The following is a 19,161-nucleotide window of genomic DNA, read 5'->3' as shown; positions in this document are numbered from 1 at the left end:
AAGTAGTACAATATGAGTATAAATGTAAGTGACTTATATAGCATTGGACATGTATAGCATTGAAAATGACATGTATATCTATGTACAGTTGGAGGTATGCAAAAAATGTATTCCCTTGGGATACACAGTATACTGGGGAACAATTTTTTTTTCCATTTTCTGTTGCATGAGATTTTTCAACGTGTACTTGCTATAGTTATCTTTCAATTTCCGACTTTTGCTGATATGTCATATTTACACAACTATAAAAATAAAGAAAAATTAAGTTTGCAAAACAATAATTACCATGTGGTTAGGGTAGATCAACGTGTCAGTGTCCACTTATCCCCAGTGTAAATATGACATAATGGCAAAAGTCGGAAATTGAAAGATAACTATAGCATGTACACGAAAATCAATGTCAGATTTGAAATCAGCATTGAAAGAACATATAAGAACAGCTGAAAAATCTCATGCAACAGAAAATGAAAAAATAAAATTGTTCCTCAGTGACAGATCAAAATAAGGGCACACTTATTTTCATAGCAAGAATGCCCCCTGGTTGTGCACCACTGAAGTTCTATATTTCCTGGGGTTTTTTGCCGTTTTTGACTGATGTAAAAAAAGATTGTTCTTTTGGTAAAAGATACACTACTACACACTGCCTGAAATCTTGAAAAGCCACCTCCATTCAGCACAGAGTAGGTGTGGGAAACTTTTGGCCCTCTGGATGATGCTGAACTACAACTCCCATCACCCCTGGCTTTTGCCCATGCTTGCTGGGGATGCTGGGAGTTGTAGTTCAGCAACACCTGCAGCATGAAAAAGTCCTCCAGCCTTGGCGTAGCCAGTTCTGAGATAGATGCACCAATGGTTTGACACATCTTCCAACGTTTGCATGTAAAAGTGAATTAAGCTGTGGAAATTCACATTCCTGGAATCACCGCGAAGACATGCTGGGACCCCTCCCAATGACCCCCCTCCCCACTACCTGCCAGGAGGCTGGCACCTCCCTCTTCAGTTGGCATGGATGAAGCACAGCCAGCACACAATCTTATACAGAAGCACCAGCTTAGATCCCTGTTACGTTAAATTATGTAAGAAGCTTTCGGATCCAGAACTCAGCATGGGGTGCTGAGCAGAACGAAGTGGCTTCTCCAGCTGGTGCTGGGCTTAGGATCAGAGCAGCAGCACATGTGTTTTGGCTCCCCCCTTCATTTGCATATATTTATTTGTTTAACCGGATCCAAATAGTCCGCAGAGGCTAGGCTAGGAGGCAAAAAGAACAAGCGCAATCAGATTAAAGCCCATGCTACACTCAGCAACCACACCTCCTCACCACTAGTTCACTAGTTCAGACACAGTGAGAATGGGTCGTGCCTGCATATAAACATTTTCCTTGCTTTTAAAATACAATATATTGATTTACATGCAGGCTGATTTACTGCACTGAAATATATACACCCATGACTGAAATGCATAGTCATCTGTGAAGGAGTGTGCTTAAGAAACAAAAGGTTCCCAATCTTCATTAAATTCATCACATTTTTATTTACTATGGTGATGTTTTAATAATGTCACTGTAGTATTTATTTTCCCATGCTTCTGTTCCAGGTGCCTCCCTCAGCATTCACCATGGAGCTCAGAAGATCATTGGCTGTTAGAATATAAACCAGCAGTTCCTGGAATCCATTGTTTATAGCTTCGTCAATAAATATATATATATGTATGAAAGGTTCACTTCCTCCCTTCGACTTGTGATGACATCTATAAATACAAAAAGCAACTATGTCACATACAATTAACGTCAAGAGTGGGTTTTCCTAGATGCTGAGCAGCTGCAGCTACTAGGATGGGACAAATGAGGCCGATTACTGAACATGCTTCTGGGCTCTAAACCAAGCCAGTACAGAGCCTGGCTGCAATCTAAGCCAATACCGAGACATGCCTGGCAGCTTCTGCCATACCAGTTGCAAAGCAGTGAACTCCAGCTCTCAGGACTGCTCCTGTCCTATCCCATCCAATCTCATATCTCTTTTGATGCAACAAGGAGAGCAGTTGACCTTTGCAAGCTGCAGAAGGGATGGGAAAGGCAAGGCGCATCCCGACAGGCTGCCTGGCAGGGCACCGTCTCCTGTCAAGTGCTCTGCTGTGGACCTGTCACCTTTGCTCAAGTCTGCCCGCCAGCCTGCTAAGCAAGAAGCCAGATCTAGGAGCTGGGCCTTCCCAGGTGGCACTGAGAGAGGAGAAGACATCTCCATAATGCTGCCGCTTGCCTTGCTTGGGGTATTGGTGGGCTACAGGTATAATAGACAAGTACAGTGGTACCTCGGGTTAAGTACTTAATTCGTTCTGGAGGTCCGTTCTTAACCTGAAACTGTTCTTAACCTGAAGCACCACTTTAGCTAATGGGGCCTCCTGCTGCTGCCGTGCCACCGGAGCACGCTTTCTGTTCTCATCCTGAAGCAAAGTTCTTAACCTGAGGTACTATTTCTGGGTTAGCAGAGTCTGTAACCTGAAGCGTATGTAACCTGAAGTGTATGTAACCTGAGGTACCACTGTATAAAGATAACAAAGGGTATGGACAGAGTTGGCAATAGAACACTATGGAAACCTGCAGGGCATCTACTGCTGACCTCTGAAGCCTCCTGCATGTCCTCCTTGCTTTAACGGGTTCTCCTTGAGGGCTTCGGATTGGCCAAAAGATGCAGGACTAGACAGACCTTTGTTCCAATCCAGCAGGGCTCTTCATATATCCTTCTTGTAGGCTTCCCATTAGGACTTCTGGTTGGCCACTGTGAGAATCAAATGATGGGCCTTTGACCTGGTTCAGCTGGGCTCCTCTGACCTTTGCATATTGCCTCTGGAAGATGGGGACCAAGCCACCAACCTGGATTGCTTTAGAAGAGGATTAGGTCATATCATGGCAGATAAAGCTATCGGTGGCTACTAGTCATGATGCCTATGTTCTGCCTCCGCTGTCACAGACTGTGTACCCTCTGAATACCACAAGTATTCACAAGTGGGGGGGGGGAATAGCTCTTGTGCTCAGGTCCTGATTGCTGGTTCCCCACAGGCATCTGGTTGGTCACTGTGAGAAGAGGATGCTGGAGCAGAGTCCTCCTGCCCTCCCCCAATTTGCACTGTGTTTCGTTTGCACAGAAATGAATGGAGTGGAATCACACAATGTGCCTAATTAATTACCTCAATTACATAAGTTAGGTAACGTCGTAGCAGACAATGAAATGAACGATGTTGTTTATGGTGGAGGATGAACCGCAGTGGAGCAGCAACAGCGCCGCCTGAGATGAATGGAAAACAATGCCCTTGTCATAACCTGTGTGGTTTTCTTGTAAGGATTAATGTGATGATGAATGTGAGATGCTTCAGAAGGACTACACAGATTTTCAGTGTCATTAATATTTGCCCATGAGAGAGTGTGCGCCAGAGAGAGACAGAGAGTGCACATGTAAGCTCACATAAACCTTCAGCTGGGTCTACGTGCGCCGATAACCCAGCCTGCTGGGGAAAGCTGGCTCCTGTAGTCCCTAAGGCTAAAGCACCCTGATTCTTCATTGAGTGCTAATAGCCATTAAAGATCTTGTTGCCATGGGGCTGAAATATCCAGAGGCGATATCCATTATCTGTAAACGGGTTGCTGGCGGGCAGTTAACAAAGGAGCTCGGAGGCGGTTGAGCCCCTGCAGATTTTCTGAGACATGCCTAAAATAGATGCAGGAACTCCCAGGGCTTGGGGGAGATGCTGAAGAGAGCAGGCAGGCATTCAGGCAGGCAGGCACAGAGAGAGCAAAGGAGGGCATGGCAGAAGTGTATGACATTGTGTATGGTATAGAGAAAGAGAAGTTTTTCTCCCTCTCTCAATTCTAAAACCCAGGGACATCCAGTGCTACTAAACGTTGGAAGATCCAGGAGTGTTGTGCTCCACCGCAATATCCAAGCGGTGCGAGCAGGGCCGTCTTTACCAGGGGGTGCAAGGGGTGCGGGGCACCCAGGCTCTGAATTCTGGGGGGTGCCAGGTGCCCATTGCTGAAGCCGCCTAAGCTTTTAACTATCTACCTGTTATGAAATAATAAATATTTTTTATCAAGCTAGAAAAAAAATACATATATATCTAGGTATTGTTATTGTTGTTGTTGTTGTTTAGTTGTTTAGCTTGTCTCCTCTTCCATGTGGCTGCCCTTGGGATAGTTGAAGGTGGCTATCGTTATCCCTCTCAGTCTCCTCTTTTCCATGAACGGTAGGTCATGAAATTATGTTGTTGTTTAGTCGTTTAGTCGTGTCCGACTCTTCGTGACCCCATGGGCCAGAGCATGCCAGACACTCCTGTCTTCCACTGCCTCCCGCAGTTTGGTCAAACTCATGCTGGTAGCTTCGAGAACACTATCCAACCATCTCGTCCTCTGTCGTCCCCTTCTCCTTGTGCCCTCCATCTTTCCCAACATCAGGGTCTTTTCTAGGGAGTCTTCTCTTCTCATGAGGTGGCCAAAGTATTGGAGCCTCAGCTTCACAATCTGTCCTTCCAGTGAGCACTCAGGGCTTATTTCCTTAAGAATGATTACCAGAATGTATACCTATTGTTTCACTGAAGGACTTTCGACTTTGTGCGCTCGTTTACCAAAGACGCACCATGCCAGAGGAGGTCCTTGTCATTCACAACGACGCCGTGCATGCGAAATTAGCTCAAACTCAAAATAACTCAAAACATTATGGTACAGTACGTATTGCATTGAGCTGCTATGTGGCAGTAGCACCTTTGGCACGACTGATGTTTCTCCTAAGTAGGTGCCTAAACAAGACTTATAAGTTAAATGCAGTGGTGTTGTATACTTAAGTATAAGCGTATTGTAAATAAATGAGCAAATTAAAAAGTTTGTTTCTTTTCCCTCCCTTCTTTCATAAACAAGAGATAAGGCATAAGTGTGGTGTCTGACATAAGAATAATAAAAGTTAATTTGGGGGGCTAAACTAATTTTGGGGGCTCTGGGCAAATCTTTGCATCCCGGTGGCACATATGCTAAAGACAGCGCTGGGTGCAAGATACCAGAGGTTCCAGGCATATGTCCAGAGTTTGTGCTTCCTCTGAGAATGGGGCACAGAGGAGACTGTGGTGTCTTCATGATATCTGGTTTATTTACACATATATGCAACCTGAGCCTGCAATGGAAGGGCTCACAGAATCGACACCTCAAAAGGGCCTTGTTTCTCCCATAGCCACAGGCAACGGAAGAATGCCGGACAAGATGGACTTTGGGCCTGATCCAACAGGGGTCTTCCCATGTTCTTCTCCTTCTTTTTGGCTCCAGTCAGTGTTTGCTTCCCACCTTTCACAAAACAAAAACCAGTGCTTCCTGTGGACACAGCAGGGTTTGGAGCAGAGGCAAGGCTTGTTTCTATGGTGTGTGCAAACACATGTGCAGATTCATTCTGACTTCTTCTTGGGCCATTGAAATCAGAGTACTCCAGGGTGAGCTGAGTTTTCATGCTCTTTTGCTCAACGTTGTTCTCCAACTCCACTCTTGCAACCTTTCCCCCAAAGTTATTGAGCTCTTTTTTTTTTTGCAAAATCTCAAAAAAATAAAATAACCATTGAGCTATTTTTTTTAGGAAATTCATCAATTTGGGTTTCCATACATCCAGATTTTCCCAGACATTTCAGCACTTTCTGCCCGGACACTGCTTCAGACTGCAGTATTCCAGCTACATCCAGCAAATTCCAGACGTTTGACAACCCTATTCCGGTTCATAACTTCCATTCTGGCTCGGCTGATCTCTGCAGTTCTGGGCTGGTTATGGGCCAAACTGCATGCTACATTATTCAATCTCCTGCCACTCCCAAAAGAATACTTAAAACTGGCCACTTCAATTATAATGGACCCCAAAACAGCTTTACTCTCTATTTTCCAAGGACAAAGTCAGGCACCTACAAGGAATTATTGCTCTTTTTATAGCAGCTCACACAGAAATAGCACATTTCTCGGAATGAGAGGAAAGGTCTGCAATGAGGAAGTGGGCCAATGGAATATGGATGGCCATTGGCACATGCTGATAAGCTAACACAGTCATGTAGGCTTGGTAGGGACAAGGTGAAGCAAGATACTTTCTTTCCAGGTAGCCTTTTCATTCATATATTAATTCCAACCCCGGGGAACCCAGACCGCCACTTTCTCAGATGTCATTTTGGCTTCACCGATATGTCTAAGAAGTCTGAAATAGATATTATGCCCAGACTTTAAATGTTGAAAGATAGGGCATAAGCATTATCCCAGGTGTGATATATACACTATGTAAAAGGTAAAGGGACCCTGACCATTAGATCTAGTCATGGCTGACTCTGGGGTTGCGGCGCTCATCTTGCTTTATTGGCCGAGGGAGCCGGTGTACAGCTTCCGGGTCATGCGGCCAGCATGACTAAGCTGCTTCTGGCAAACCAGAGCAGTGCACAGAAATGCCGTTTACCTTCCCGCCAGAACGGTACCTACGTATTTATCTACTTGCACTTTGACATGCTTTCGAACTGCTAGGTTGGCAGGAGCAGGGACCGAGCAACGGAAGCTCACCCCTTTGCGGGGATTTGAACCGCCGACCTTCTGATCAGCAAGTCCTAGGCTCTGTGGTTTAACCCACAGTGCCACCTGCGTCCCGTTAAGAAGAATATAAATGGCTTAAAAATAAAAAACAGCTTTGTAGACATTGCAGAGTTGGATCGGTGTCATAGCAAAAACCAAGACATGTACCTTACAGCTCTGCTCTGTGATGTTGCAACCATATTTGCATGCTGCACTGAATTCCGAAACAAAAGTTTTTAAACAATCAGATTGTGGCGAGAGTTTGTGTTCTGAGTCTCAAGATGGGAGCCAGGACACATCTCTGCCTGAGCAGGTATATCAGGAATAGCCATTTCCTGATGACAGGGGCTTGCTGCACTTACCAGGCCCAGCTCAGCCTGGCCCAGCCACTCATTCTTTCTGTTCCCATCTCCACCTGTCCCTTCCCATTCCCAGTCATCCTTTGGGAGCCCCAGGGTGGACAGGAGTGGGCATCTGCTGCCACCTGCAGGCTGTTGCTTAGCTCTGGGCATCTCAGAGAACGGAAAGTAAATATGAGCAGGGTGTTTTGGATTCAGTGAGTGGTTCACATTTTAATACAGATTTACTTAAATCACACCTCCTGAATCAATGTATGAACCGAAACACAGTTATCCTCCCGATTCTGCACTTTTTCAAATAGTGCAATGTAGCATTCAAAACAAAAAAAGTGTATATTCAGAGAAAGTGTGCATAAGAATGGGGGGGGATATTAGTGAAAATAGCAAACAGAAATGCATTAAATTGGGGGAAATTGCTTGCACAAAGGCATGCGCTCAACAAAACTGTATGTAAAATGTGCAGGGTTGCCATATTTTGAAGAACAAAAAAAAAAAGGGGCACATTTGCCAACTTCTACTTTTGACTGTGGATTGCTATGACAACTCTCATTTTACACGCCCATGGAAAAGAGGACATGTCCTGGAAAAAGAGGACATATGGCAACCCTTCGTGGTTAGGAGAATTGTGCACCATCATGATACAGAATTTTCATGCACAGTTTTCTTTTTGACATTACATCACCGACTCACAATTATGAAGAGCTGAAGAGTGGGGAAAACAAGAAACCAAAGTAGATAGATCTGTCCATCGCCAGCTGAAAGAACCAGTAATACCTGCAAGTTGGGATGCTGTGGATACTCAGGGTAGACCTGCTGAAATTAACAGACCTCGGTTAGTCAGGTGCTTGTTGTATAGAACTCCAGGACAGATGCTGCCCTGAGTCCTCTTTAACCAGTGCTCCAGTCCAATGAACAACACCGAGTCTGCGAGCTGATATTTTAATTTCCCATAATGCCCCTGAAGTAGTGTCACTTTGGGGCATGGAATGGTGGATCCCCTCCCCATAGATTGCATTATGGGCAGGGGACCATTAGAAGGTGCATTGTTAAGAGGTCCCATAGCCCTGGAGTAAGCCCACCCACACTGCAATGAGTTCCTCCACTTATGCATCTAGATGTTTTGCTTATCCCTAAACTGGTACCAGACATGGAGCCCTCAAAGGATGAACCAGACACTCTACAGGTTCAGGACCTTGGGGAGTGAGCTGTCATGGACTGGCTGTGCACAGAAGAATGGTGGGAAGCACCATCTGGGGAACTCCCAACAGAAGGAAGCTCAGAGCCCGGGGATTGGTGGTGGGACAATGATGAATGGTCAGAGGGAGAAGCCTGGGAGGAGAGGGTGGTGGAAGCTGAAGAAGAGGTAACAGGGCTTTGTGAGCAGGGAGAATCTGTGGCAGAGGGAAGTCCAGAATCAGAGTCAGAAACTGAAGCAAGTAAGGGAGACCAAAAGGCAGAGATGAGTTAGACTAGTGAAGAAGCCAGGGTGTCTCCCCCTCCTGCTGTGACCAGCTCCCCTCTAGCCTGGTCTCCCAGAACCAGAAGATGTATGAAAAGGGAGGAGCAGGGATGGCATATTCTCTGATTGCTTGGGAAGGGGCTGGGGGAAGAGGAGATTTAGGCAGCTGTGGAAAGGTAGGTATAGGGTGGTATATGAATTTAATTGATAACCACTGGTTGAAAAAACCCTAATGAATCATTTCTCCCACCCACCCTCAAAGGCTGACTGATTTTCCCGATGACTTAAAAAAAGAAAAGAAAAAAGATCACCAATCAATGTAGAAAGGTAGCAAACCCGACAACACTGGACAAATGAGAAACCAAGAGGAAGGAAAGTTGGGCAGATGTTTTCACCTGCAAAATGTAGAGGGATGGGGAGGGAGGGAGTCTGGATGCACCTTTTAAAATGCTAGGAGGTGTGTGCACTAGTGCTAGAGAAGGTGAGTGCCTAGGCATCAAAGAGCAAGCCTTGCAAGGTTTATCCCCATGGAAAAGAAAATTTCCCCAAATCTTCCTTGCAGCTGTCCTTCCCCCCACTGCCGGCTGAGCAGGCCATGCTGAGCCCCTTTTATGTGCTCATTAAATGGGTCACCAGTAGGTAACAGGAGGAAATTACCCCTCATTTTATTCCGAGGAGCTGCAGACCCAGCGCTCCCCTGTAGCTAAACAGCAGGGTTGACAAAGGAGGTTTGAGAACGGGAGCTGGCAATGTGGCTTAACCCCTTTTGTGCCTCTTCCGTCCGCCTGGGGGATGTGCAGCGTGATCGAAGGCTCCTGCTTTCTCCTGTGCTCTGTTTGCCTCCAGCTCCCCCTCCATCCCCTTCTTACCTTTCGCCACATTGCCTGTCCCCTGACACGGTACCTTCTCACACAGGACATAGTTAAATAGAGGGAATTCACTCCTGCAAAATGTAATCACCGCCACCAACTCGTGTGGCTTTAAAAGAAGATTGGAACAATTCAGAGGGACAAAGCAAGCTGACTGATACTGTGCCATTAGTTCATCTAGCTCAGCATTGTCCACACTGAAGTTTGGGATTTCAAGCAGGAGATTCTCACAACCCTACTTGAAGATGCTGAGAGTCCAGATCAAGGCTTCTGCAAGCAAAGTAGATGTCTATCAGTGCACTTTCACTCGTGGAGGATAAGACTATTGATGATTCCTAGCAATGACGGCTACATTCTGACTCCACTGCCAGGGCTAGTAAGTGAGTTGCCTGGAAATGCAAGTGGGGAGCATTGCTGTTGTGGGCTTCCCAGAAGCATTGGGTTGGCCACTATGAGAGTAGGATGCTGGGCTGGGTGGAGAAGGACTCTTCTTATGTTCTTCCTGAGATTTAGTGTTGCTTCCAAGTTTTTGCATTTCTGGGCTCAGAAGCCCTTATGTTCTAAGTGCAAAGGAGAACATTGTTTCTGGCTGCAAGTGATATCTCAATGCAGATAGGGGTTGGGGTTGGAACAAACTCAGTGGGCAAACTCACTGAGACTCCCTCTGGTTTGGCTCAGTGGAGCCACATGTACAAATCTCCCTACCTACCAACAGATAACAGTTGGGGTGACAATTCCCCAAGCCAAACTGAGTCATTGCAGCCATGTGATGGACTCTGGGCTCCAGCCATCAAACTACCTTCTCAAGAGCTGACCAAACCTAGATTGCTCTTGTTATTACTATTGGAACTGTTGTTCCTCTTAATAAAAAGGGAAGAGGGGAAGGGCAGGAGGGAGTGTGTGTTGGAACCTGCCATTGACGTAGGTTGCTTTGGGCATTTGGGCAGAGGTGGACAGCTTTCTGAGAAGGGCCATAGAGAATGCTGATTTTATACCAGGAACAGGGATCCTTTAGACCTCCAGATGTTACTGAACAGCCATTCCCCTCATGCCCAATGATCATGATTGCTGGGTCAAGGCTGAAGGGTACTTTTAGAGGGTCTCAAAACATCTGGAGGTCTAGAAAATGCCCTATTCCTGGTCAAGAACTTTTCTACATTATTTGGAATCCTCTCTGAACAATTAACTCCCATTGACTAGTTAGCAATTGATCCTTCCAGACCATTAACCATATGCATTTCTGTGCACACACACACACACACACACACACACACACACACACACACACACACACTGATAACTTGACTGAAGAGCTGTACAGTGGTACCTCAGGTTACAGACGCTTCAGGTTACAGACTCCGCTAACCCAGAAATAGTACCTCGGGTTAAGAACTTTGCTTCAGGATGAGAACAGAAATCGTGCGGCGGTGTGGCAGTGGCGGCGGGAGGCCCTATTATCTAAAGTGGTACATCAGGTTAAGAACAGTTTCAGGTTAAGATTGGACCCCCGGAATGAATTAAGTTCTTAACCTGAGGTACCACTGTATTGCAAAATTCAGAGAAGTGTGAATTTCAAAGGATGGCTCTTTTTTGGTTTTCACATTGTTTTGGAAAGGATGGATTCAGTTGGTTTGCCTTTAATGTGACCTGAGTCGAATTCCCTCCCCATCCCTAATGCAGAGAAGCCCTTACTGAGCCTTGCCTAACTGGCAATTCAGAGCTACATCCAGCCATAATTGTCACCTCCTCCCACAAAGGTGCAGCTTCTGGAAGAGTGGCGCTCATGTTCAGAGGTGCCTTCATGTTCGGAGCCCCACCTGTGACCCTGCTTGCTAGGTGGGATCCCTTTGACACAAAATGAAATGAGCCCCTTTTACAAGGTCACCTCCAGCCCTTACCTTGTAGTTGTTAGAAGTCAGACCTTCCCCAGGGTGGAGATGAGGCCAAAGATTTTTTTTTTAAAAAAGGAGATAGCAAGCTATCAGCAGATGCTGGGGCTGTCGGAGCCCCATCAGAAACGGGTACAAAAGACTCCGCAGTGGGGAACAGGCAGAGAATTAATTGGCCTTGTATTGACAAAAGCAGCAGGCAACACTGGATTGTCAAGGTCAGCAAGGCAAGGCTGGAATCAGGCTGCCCAAACGCGTGAGATAATAGGCACTGAGAACAAATGCAGAGGGGAGGGGGGCAGCAGTGGGGCAGCCCATCAGCACAGCTAGCGCACCGAGTGCCATGCAGAGGCAATGGCTGAATTGATGGCGGAGGTGCACGCCATTTGCTGAGCCTGCAGAATGAATTGGGTAAGCAGGAGTGGGCTTGCAGAGATTTGGTCTACATTGGTGGTGGTGGTTGTGGAGCTTATCTTGAGCATGATGGGAATAACAGCTGGAGACTCCCCACCATCCCTCCTCCCCACATAGCTCAGTGGTAGAGCTACTGCCTTGCAAGCAGAAGGTCCCAGGTTCAATCCCCAGCATCTCCTAGTAGGGTTGGAAGGGACTCCTGCCTAAAATCCCATTGTAGACAATGCGGAGCTAGATGGACTTGGTATGTCAGCTTCCTATGTTCCTATATGGTCATCTTCCTCTGGACTGAGCAGAAAACCACTTGGTGTTCTTGAGGGTTTTAAGCATTACTCAGAGTTGTTGGCATCCATGTGTCTCAAGAGACAATGGAGTGCACCCCTGGGGGTGAAGCCAAACCTCTCTGCTAGTAGCACTGAAGCGACCTCCCTGGGGCATGTTTATGGAAGTCCTGGGCTGCCTAGATGACAAGACCCCCCTCTCAGCCTTGCTTATGTGGACCAAAGGAAAGCAGAGCAATAAGCTTGGCACCAGCTTGGCTGCAGGAGTTGCCGGAAGGCACCCAACCATTTTAGGGACATCCAACCTTCTTAGGGACTCACCAGGGTGGTGGCTTTGATTTGCCTTCCCGTGATTGATCCATGCACAGGGCTTTGTGTTTCAAACCCAAGACCCACTGAAGAACATCTCATCCAGTTCAATCTTTGAAAAACAGCTTTGAAAAACTTTTTCATATTCTCCAGTGCGCTACCCTTGCCGTTGTGGCGGCACGGGGTTGCCGTTTTGTGGCTGGACTTACGCTACTTGTTGAACGGTTCATTTATCCAATCTGTATACCATTTACTGCACGTGTAACTTGTTAAGATAGAGTTGTACATTTATCCACTCCATGTTTACAGTATCTCCAGGCTTTGTCTTGCACATGGCACCTTAGTATGTTTGTTGCTTGAATGGTTATAAGTCTACCTCTATTCTAGCTATTATTCTAGTAAATTTGGTTTTATACTTATAAGCCAGTTTGTGGTGTTGCTCTTTTGTTGGCCTTTTCTTCTCCCGAAGATATTCCAGAAGGCAGCAGAGGTTTCTTCTTTAATTGAAAGACTGCATGTAGGTATCCTAACAAATAACCTTTTTCTAGAAGGGTTGCCATATGTCCTCTTTTTCCAGGACACGTCCTCTTTTTCATTGGTTGAGTCGTCACAATGATCCATAGTTAAAGGTAAAGGTAAAGGTACCCCTGCCTGTACGGGCCAGTCGTGTCCAACTCTAGGGTTGTGCGCCCATCTCACTTAAGAGGCCGGGGGCCAGCGCTGTCCGGAGACACTTTCGGGTCATGTGGCCAGCGTGACGAAGCTGCTCTGGTGAACCAGCACCGGCGCAGCACACGGAAATGCCGTTTACCTTCCCGCTATAGAGCGGTACCTATTTATCTACTTGCACTTTGACATGCTTTCGAACTGTTAGGTGGGCAGGAGCTGGGACCGAACAATGGGAGCTCACCCCGCCGCGGGGATTCGAACCACCGACCATACGATCGGCAAGTCCTAGGCGCTGAGGTTTTACCCACAGCGCCACCCGCGTCCATAGTTAAAAATCAGCAAATGTGTCCTCTTTTTTTGCTCTTCTGAATATGGCAACCCTAATTTCTACTATATATTTTGGAAAGTGGTTTGCCTGTTTCTAACCAACACTCTCCCCCCCCCCCTGCAATGGTTTCAGAGATCTAGGAGATCCAGGAACAGTTTGGATACAGTCAGACACTCTTTTGATACAGAATTGAAGGTGGAACCTTTAAAAACTGCATTGCTTTTAACCACTGGCTTCAGAACTGTACAGATTTGGGGGGCTTCTTAGAATTCTCGAGCAACACCAGTGACAAGGCTGCTAAAACAGGCTTATTTCAGCTGAGTTCCTAGACCCACTTACCTGGGAGAAGGCCATTCCTCCATCGTGAATTTTTCCAATGCATGAGTGAGGTTCAGCTGAGCTCACTTCCCAATTATTTCCAGGCATCACCTTCAAATGAACATAAATAGGAGTTTGTGATAAATGGTCCCAAAGCACCCCCCCCCCAAAAAAAAACCAACACACTATTTTCATGGACGTCAGAGTGTTTTGAGTTTTGTTTGTTTTACACCTGGTGAAAATTAAGATGAAATCAGTGAGCAGCTAAAAGGAATGGTGTGTGGAGCAGGGGGAGGCAGGGCCTTGAAAGCAATGTCTGCTCGCGTTTCCAGCCAACCTCGGCTGAAGTGGCTGAGAGGCGTCAACGGTGCTGTTTGTGTGGCTGATTCCCAACACTTCTCAGTTCCTCCTCTCCTCTCCCCTCTCCCCACACCTTCACCTCTGCTCCTCCACCCGTCCTCCCCCTCCATTCCAGGAAGAATAAATCAAGGCAAATTGCACAAGGCAGCTGATACGCACATGTCAAACATTTCTTAATGGAGTAGCTCAATGAAGGTTTCTGCCACCTGGGCGTGGGGGCTGGTGGGGGGGTAGGTTGGCCCTCAACTTGGGGAAAGAGAAGATAAAGAGAGGAAGCAGAGTGTAGGGGAGAGAAGAAGGAACAAAGAGAGGCAGGAGATAGGAAACATAATACTTTTTTCCCCTGCCTTTTCTGCCTTTGCATCTCAGAGTATGAGTATGGGCTTGTTTTCAAGGTGGAACTTTTAAGGAATTCCTTAGAATAAAATCTGAATGTTGTGTGGTGCATGTTCAATTCATTCCTGTTTTCCCCTGCCACATTAATAATAATAATAATAATAATAATAATAATAATAATAATAATAAATACTTGCCCTTCACCAGCAGGCCGCAGGCAAGGCTACCACACTTTAAAAGCAGTTAAAACTGATGTGACAAAGAGTCCTCCTGCTGGTACCAGATTTTTTTTTTTTTTTTTGCAAACCGCTTTGATGATTTGAACTGATATTACCCTTACTGGGACCTTTCCCAGGAAAATCAGAGCCTCACTATGTCAGGTTCCTATTGGAAGACAAATGCTAGAACATTAGCAGTGGCGAAGTTTTTACCGGTGGTTGCAAGAACCAATGACCCCTATCTTTAAGTCTGAACTAAATGCTTGTTTAACCTGGAGGTAGGCTGTCTCAGTGAGGGACGTGGGTGGCGCTGTGGGTAAAACCTCAGTGCCTAGGACTTGCCGATCGTCAGGTCGGCAGTTCGAATCCCCGCGGCGGGGTGCACTCCCGTTGCTTGGTCCCAGCGCCTGCCAACCTAGCAGTTCGAAAGCACCCCCGGGTGCAAGTAGATAAATAGGGACTGCTTACTAGCGGGAAGGTAAACGGCATTTCCGTGTGCTGCGCTGGCTCGCCAGATGCAGCTTGTCACGCTGGCCACGTGACCCGGAAGTGTCTCTGGACAGCGCTGGCCCCCGGCCTCTTAAGTGAGATGGGCGCACAACCCTAGAGTCGGATACGACTGGCCCGTACGGGCAGGGGTACCTTTACCTTTATAGGCTGTCTGAATTGTGCATTGCTTTGTACTGATTTGCTGGGTCTCTGGGCCGTAATAAAGATTGATTGATATAATCAAGATGTATCTAAATCTTGTAAATAAATAAGATTTTTTCTGCAGGGAAGTAAGAGCAATTTTTACCTTTGTGTAATAGACTAATTTCCACACACACTTGCACACCCTTTCCCCTATCTTCCATTCAGGGAAGGAAGAAGCGTTATTTAGGTTCAAGGCCACATGCCAGCTAGGCAAAAGCACTCATGGAGGGTACGAGGAGAAGAGGGGTGGTGGTGGATGGGCGGGCTGAGATTTTCCAACCATGGGATAGGTCTCATCCAAGCCTCATCTTGGAATGAAAGGATTTCCCTTATGTTTCTTATTCCTCTGATACTAGGGTTGCTACCTTTGTTTTGGCAAAATACAGGACAGGGCGGGGTGGTTGGGGGGCTTTCCCCCTCCCCATCTGGTGCTGAAGTTACTTCAAAGCAATCCATTGCAATCTATTGCAGCCTAACATGATGGCCCCTCTGGAATTTGCCCCACCCACCCACAAATTTGTTAATCTGTCTGTGCTTGGCTACACAGAACTTAAATACATGACCTTTCACACACCCTTTCAAAGGCATGCATTGGAGAGTATCCCTAACTTGGGAGAGAGAGAGAGAGAGAGAGAGAGAGAGAGAGAGAGAGAGAGAGAGAGAGAGAGAGAGAGAGAAGACCTGAAATCAGGGTCAGATTTAGGTTTGATGAGGCCCTAAGCTACTGAAGGTAATGGGGCCCTTTATATGTCCAGCTGTCCTTTGTCAACAACATATTGTCACAGTTTTTTGTGTTGAATATATGCTATATGGTAATGTATGGACCTAATAGGTATCTAAAGCCATTTGCACATAACAAAGTATGTATTTTATCAAAGTAATTGTTGAACTGAAATACAACTAAGAAGAAGTATATTAATAGTGAAATACAATTAAGAAGAAGTATATTAATAGTGAAATAATTACTAACTTAAAATTTTGGAAATGTACATCCAGTTTTTCCCCCTTTAATTTTTTGGGGGGACCCCGAGCCCTAAGCTATAGCTTGTTTAGCTTATACGTAAATCCGGCACTGCCTGAAATATAGGACAAAACTGTATCAACACAGGATGTAGCATTTTACATTGAAATACAGGACAATCTTGTATTATGCAGGAGGGGTGGCAAAAGCAGTAGTCAAAAACTACTGCTTTTGAACTTCAATTAAACTGGAATAACTTCCAAAGTTATTTCCCAAATCAGAGTGCTTTTTGTTTGCCTCAAATCTGTCCATTACTTTGCACCTTTTACGTTACCAGCAAATATGTGCACCATGATTAACACTGTTATGTTAGCTCCGCATTAGAAACAAAGGTGGAGAATTCGGAACTGCAGATTGTAAGAGGAATTCAGACGAGGGTTTCAGAAGCTCCCCCTAGGATTACATTGCAGAAGTTGGGCCTTTTCGGCAAACAGAGCGTTCAGTGTTTGCCTCACTGAAGAATTGTAGAGCTGGAGGGAAAGTTGAGATTTGGGTAAGCAAAATGACCAAGGGGAAGGAGCAACACCACCGTGAAGACAGGTTCCAATATACAATATTATTGTATATAATAATGGTAATAGGTTAGTTTAGGGAAGAGGCAAGTCAGTAGGGGCATGATAGAAGCTTATAAAATTAGTGTGGAGAAAATGGATAGGGGAAATCTTCGTTCTCCCACACATAATACTAGAACTTGAGGACACTCAATGACGCTGAATGTTGGAAGATTGAGAACAGAGAGAAGAAAGAAACTTATCTATGCAGTGAATAGTTAAACTGGGATCTGCTCTCACAAGATGCCCATCAACTAGGATGACTTTAAAGGAGGATTAGGCAAATGCAAGGAGGGTAAGGCTATCCATGGCTACCAGCCACAATGTCTGTGTTCTTCCTTCACTGTTGAAGGCAATATGTCTCTGAATACAAGTTTCTGAGAATTAGAATCAGGGAGCAGGCTCAGGTCTGGCTCGTGGACTTGTCCTGGGGCATCTGGTAGGCCACTGTGAGCACAGGATGTGGAATTAGATGGGCCTTTGGCCTGATCCTGCAGCAGGTCTCTTCTTAAATTCTCACATTGTTCTCTCCAAGCTGTTGAAAATGAGTTTGGCAAAGGACTGCTGTGGGAAATGAGGTTTTTTTCCAAAAAGGGTGTTCTGTTTTGTTTTCTCCCCTAAAGTCAAGCAACAGGACAAAGGAACAATATAGTTCCACGTCTTCAGGGATTCTGTGCTCCACATGGCTACAGGGCCTGCCATTCATAGACACTGACTTTGCAGTGTCTGACAGACGTGCAGATTAAGAGTAGCGCAAGTCCTGGAGAGCATCTCTGACCTGAAATTTTGCTCATTTTGTTTGCAGCATTTTCTGCAGTTGTGGGAGATCGTTCCCTCTTTACACTAGCAACAAACATGGCGGCCCCTTTTCTTTTTTGTGGGTCTATGGACTGTAGCGGGTCTACAAACTGTACCGATAAAATGCTGGGCTTTAATTGTCCAATGGTAGTGGGCTTCTACCAGAATGCTCCTCCAATCACAATTAGTCAAGAAAAGAGGGAAGGCGAGAATTTCCCAATTATCCTTATTTGGTGCGAAAAGCTTCCTCCCCTCCCCCACCCGTCACGTTTAGGAATGGGAGGGGGGATGTTGATCTCTCCTGATGTGCGCTGAACTTTTGAACCCGCGACGACCTATTTTAATTTTTTTTTTTTTAGTTTTTCAGGAGTCATGTAAAGTTCATTGCCCTTTTGCACATTTGCACCACCAAGGGGACACAAGGGAGCACATCAAAAGCAATATCCGTCAACCTGAGGATGCATTCAGGATCCATCATTGTATTAGCAACCCCAGTGAAACACCAGTAGCTGTGGGAGGTGCAACGTGCAGCATAGGCACATGCAACAATATCTCTTTGTGCAGAACATGGGGACCTTTCTTCATCTGCACCAATTAGGAAGCTGCCTCGCTGTGAGTCGGAGGGGTCCGCAAGACCGACACCCAAATGTACCCAATTTTCGCTGGTTCAGTGCTCTTTCCTTCCTGCCAGAGCTCATAAGGATCCAAACACCAATTTGCTGAGCACACAAGGGGTGTGAAATCCCTTCTCAAAGTTAATTGGAGCCGATTGAAGCTTCAGAGAGATGGTGGGCAAGCAAATTCTTCCAGAGCGAATTGGGCATGTTCTATAGATAAGAGCTTCGCGGGGCGTTTTCTCTTTCTCTCCCCCGCCCCTGCCCCACAAAGCTTTGATCGGGGATGAGCTGCACAGCCATTTTGGTATCAGCGGCTCCACTCAGACGGCGTACTAAAATGGCCATCTCAGTCGCTTCTGATCTTGGTATTCTAAACGTTATGCTTTCCGGCTGGGCTGAATCGGATACCCAGGCAGACCCTGAGTGCTGTGCAAGCTCTAGATTTGGAAGAACTGTCCCCTCCATGCACAATAATGTCTCCATCTCTACTCTGTTTCCGGCACTCTCTTGCTTGCCCATGATATAGGAATTCTTAAATATAGAATAAATATAGTCTTAAATATAGAATAAATTTTGATAATTTCACAAGGTAAACACACATACATAAGTATATAAACCACATGTCTAAAATAGTACAAGAGAGCAACCCACAAGCCATCTTGGCTCTCCTAAAGACTAAATATTTCCTCTGCCTCCTTAATCCCATCTGCCTGAGAACAGATAGCAACCAGGGGAAGTTCCTGAAGAGATTCCTCTCCTAGATCTATGAACCTCCTTTGCATTAATGGTCATTGTCTGCCCACATGCTCTGCATTGAGGGATGTCTGACTGACCTCCTGGTTGTCTTATCAAATGCTAATGTTTTGTGTAAACTGTGTCTGGAACTATGTAAAATTTGCTAAATCCTCAGGAATATCACACCTTGGCCTGCCTGAACTACAATAACCCCACCTTATGTGTGATGTGGGGACGCGGGTGGCGCTGTGGGTTAAACCACAGAGCCTAGGGCTTGCCGATCAGAAGGTTGGCGGTTCGAATCCCTGCGACGGGGTGAGCTCCCGTTACTCAGTCCCTCGCTCGGTCCCTTAGGTTCTTAGGAGAACAGGG

The sequence above is a fragment of the Podarcis melisellensis genome (assembly GCF_964234715.1).
Source record: "Podarcis melisellensis genome assembly, chromosome: 8".
Lineage (NCBI taxonomy): Eukaryota > Metazoa > Chordata > Lepidosauria > Squamata > Lacertidae > Podarcis > Podarcis melisellensis.
The sequence above is the reverse complement of the archived record's forward strand: the minus strand, read 5'-3'. Positions refer to the sequence as shown.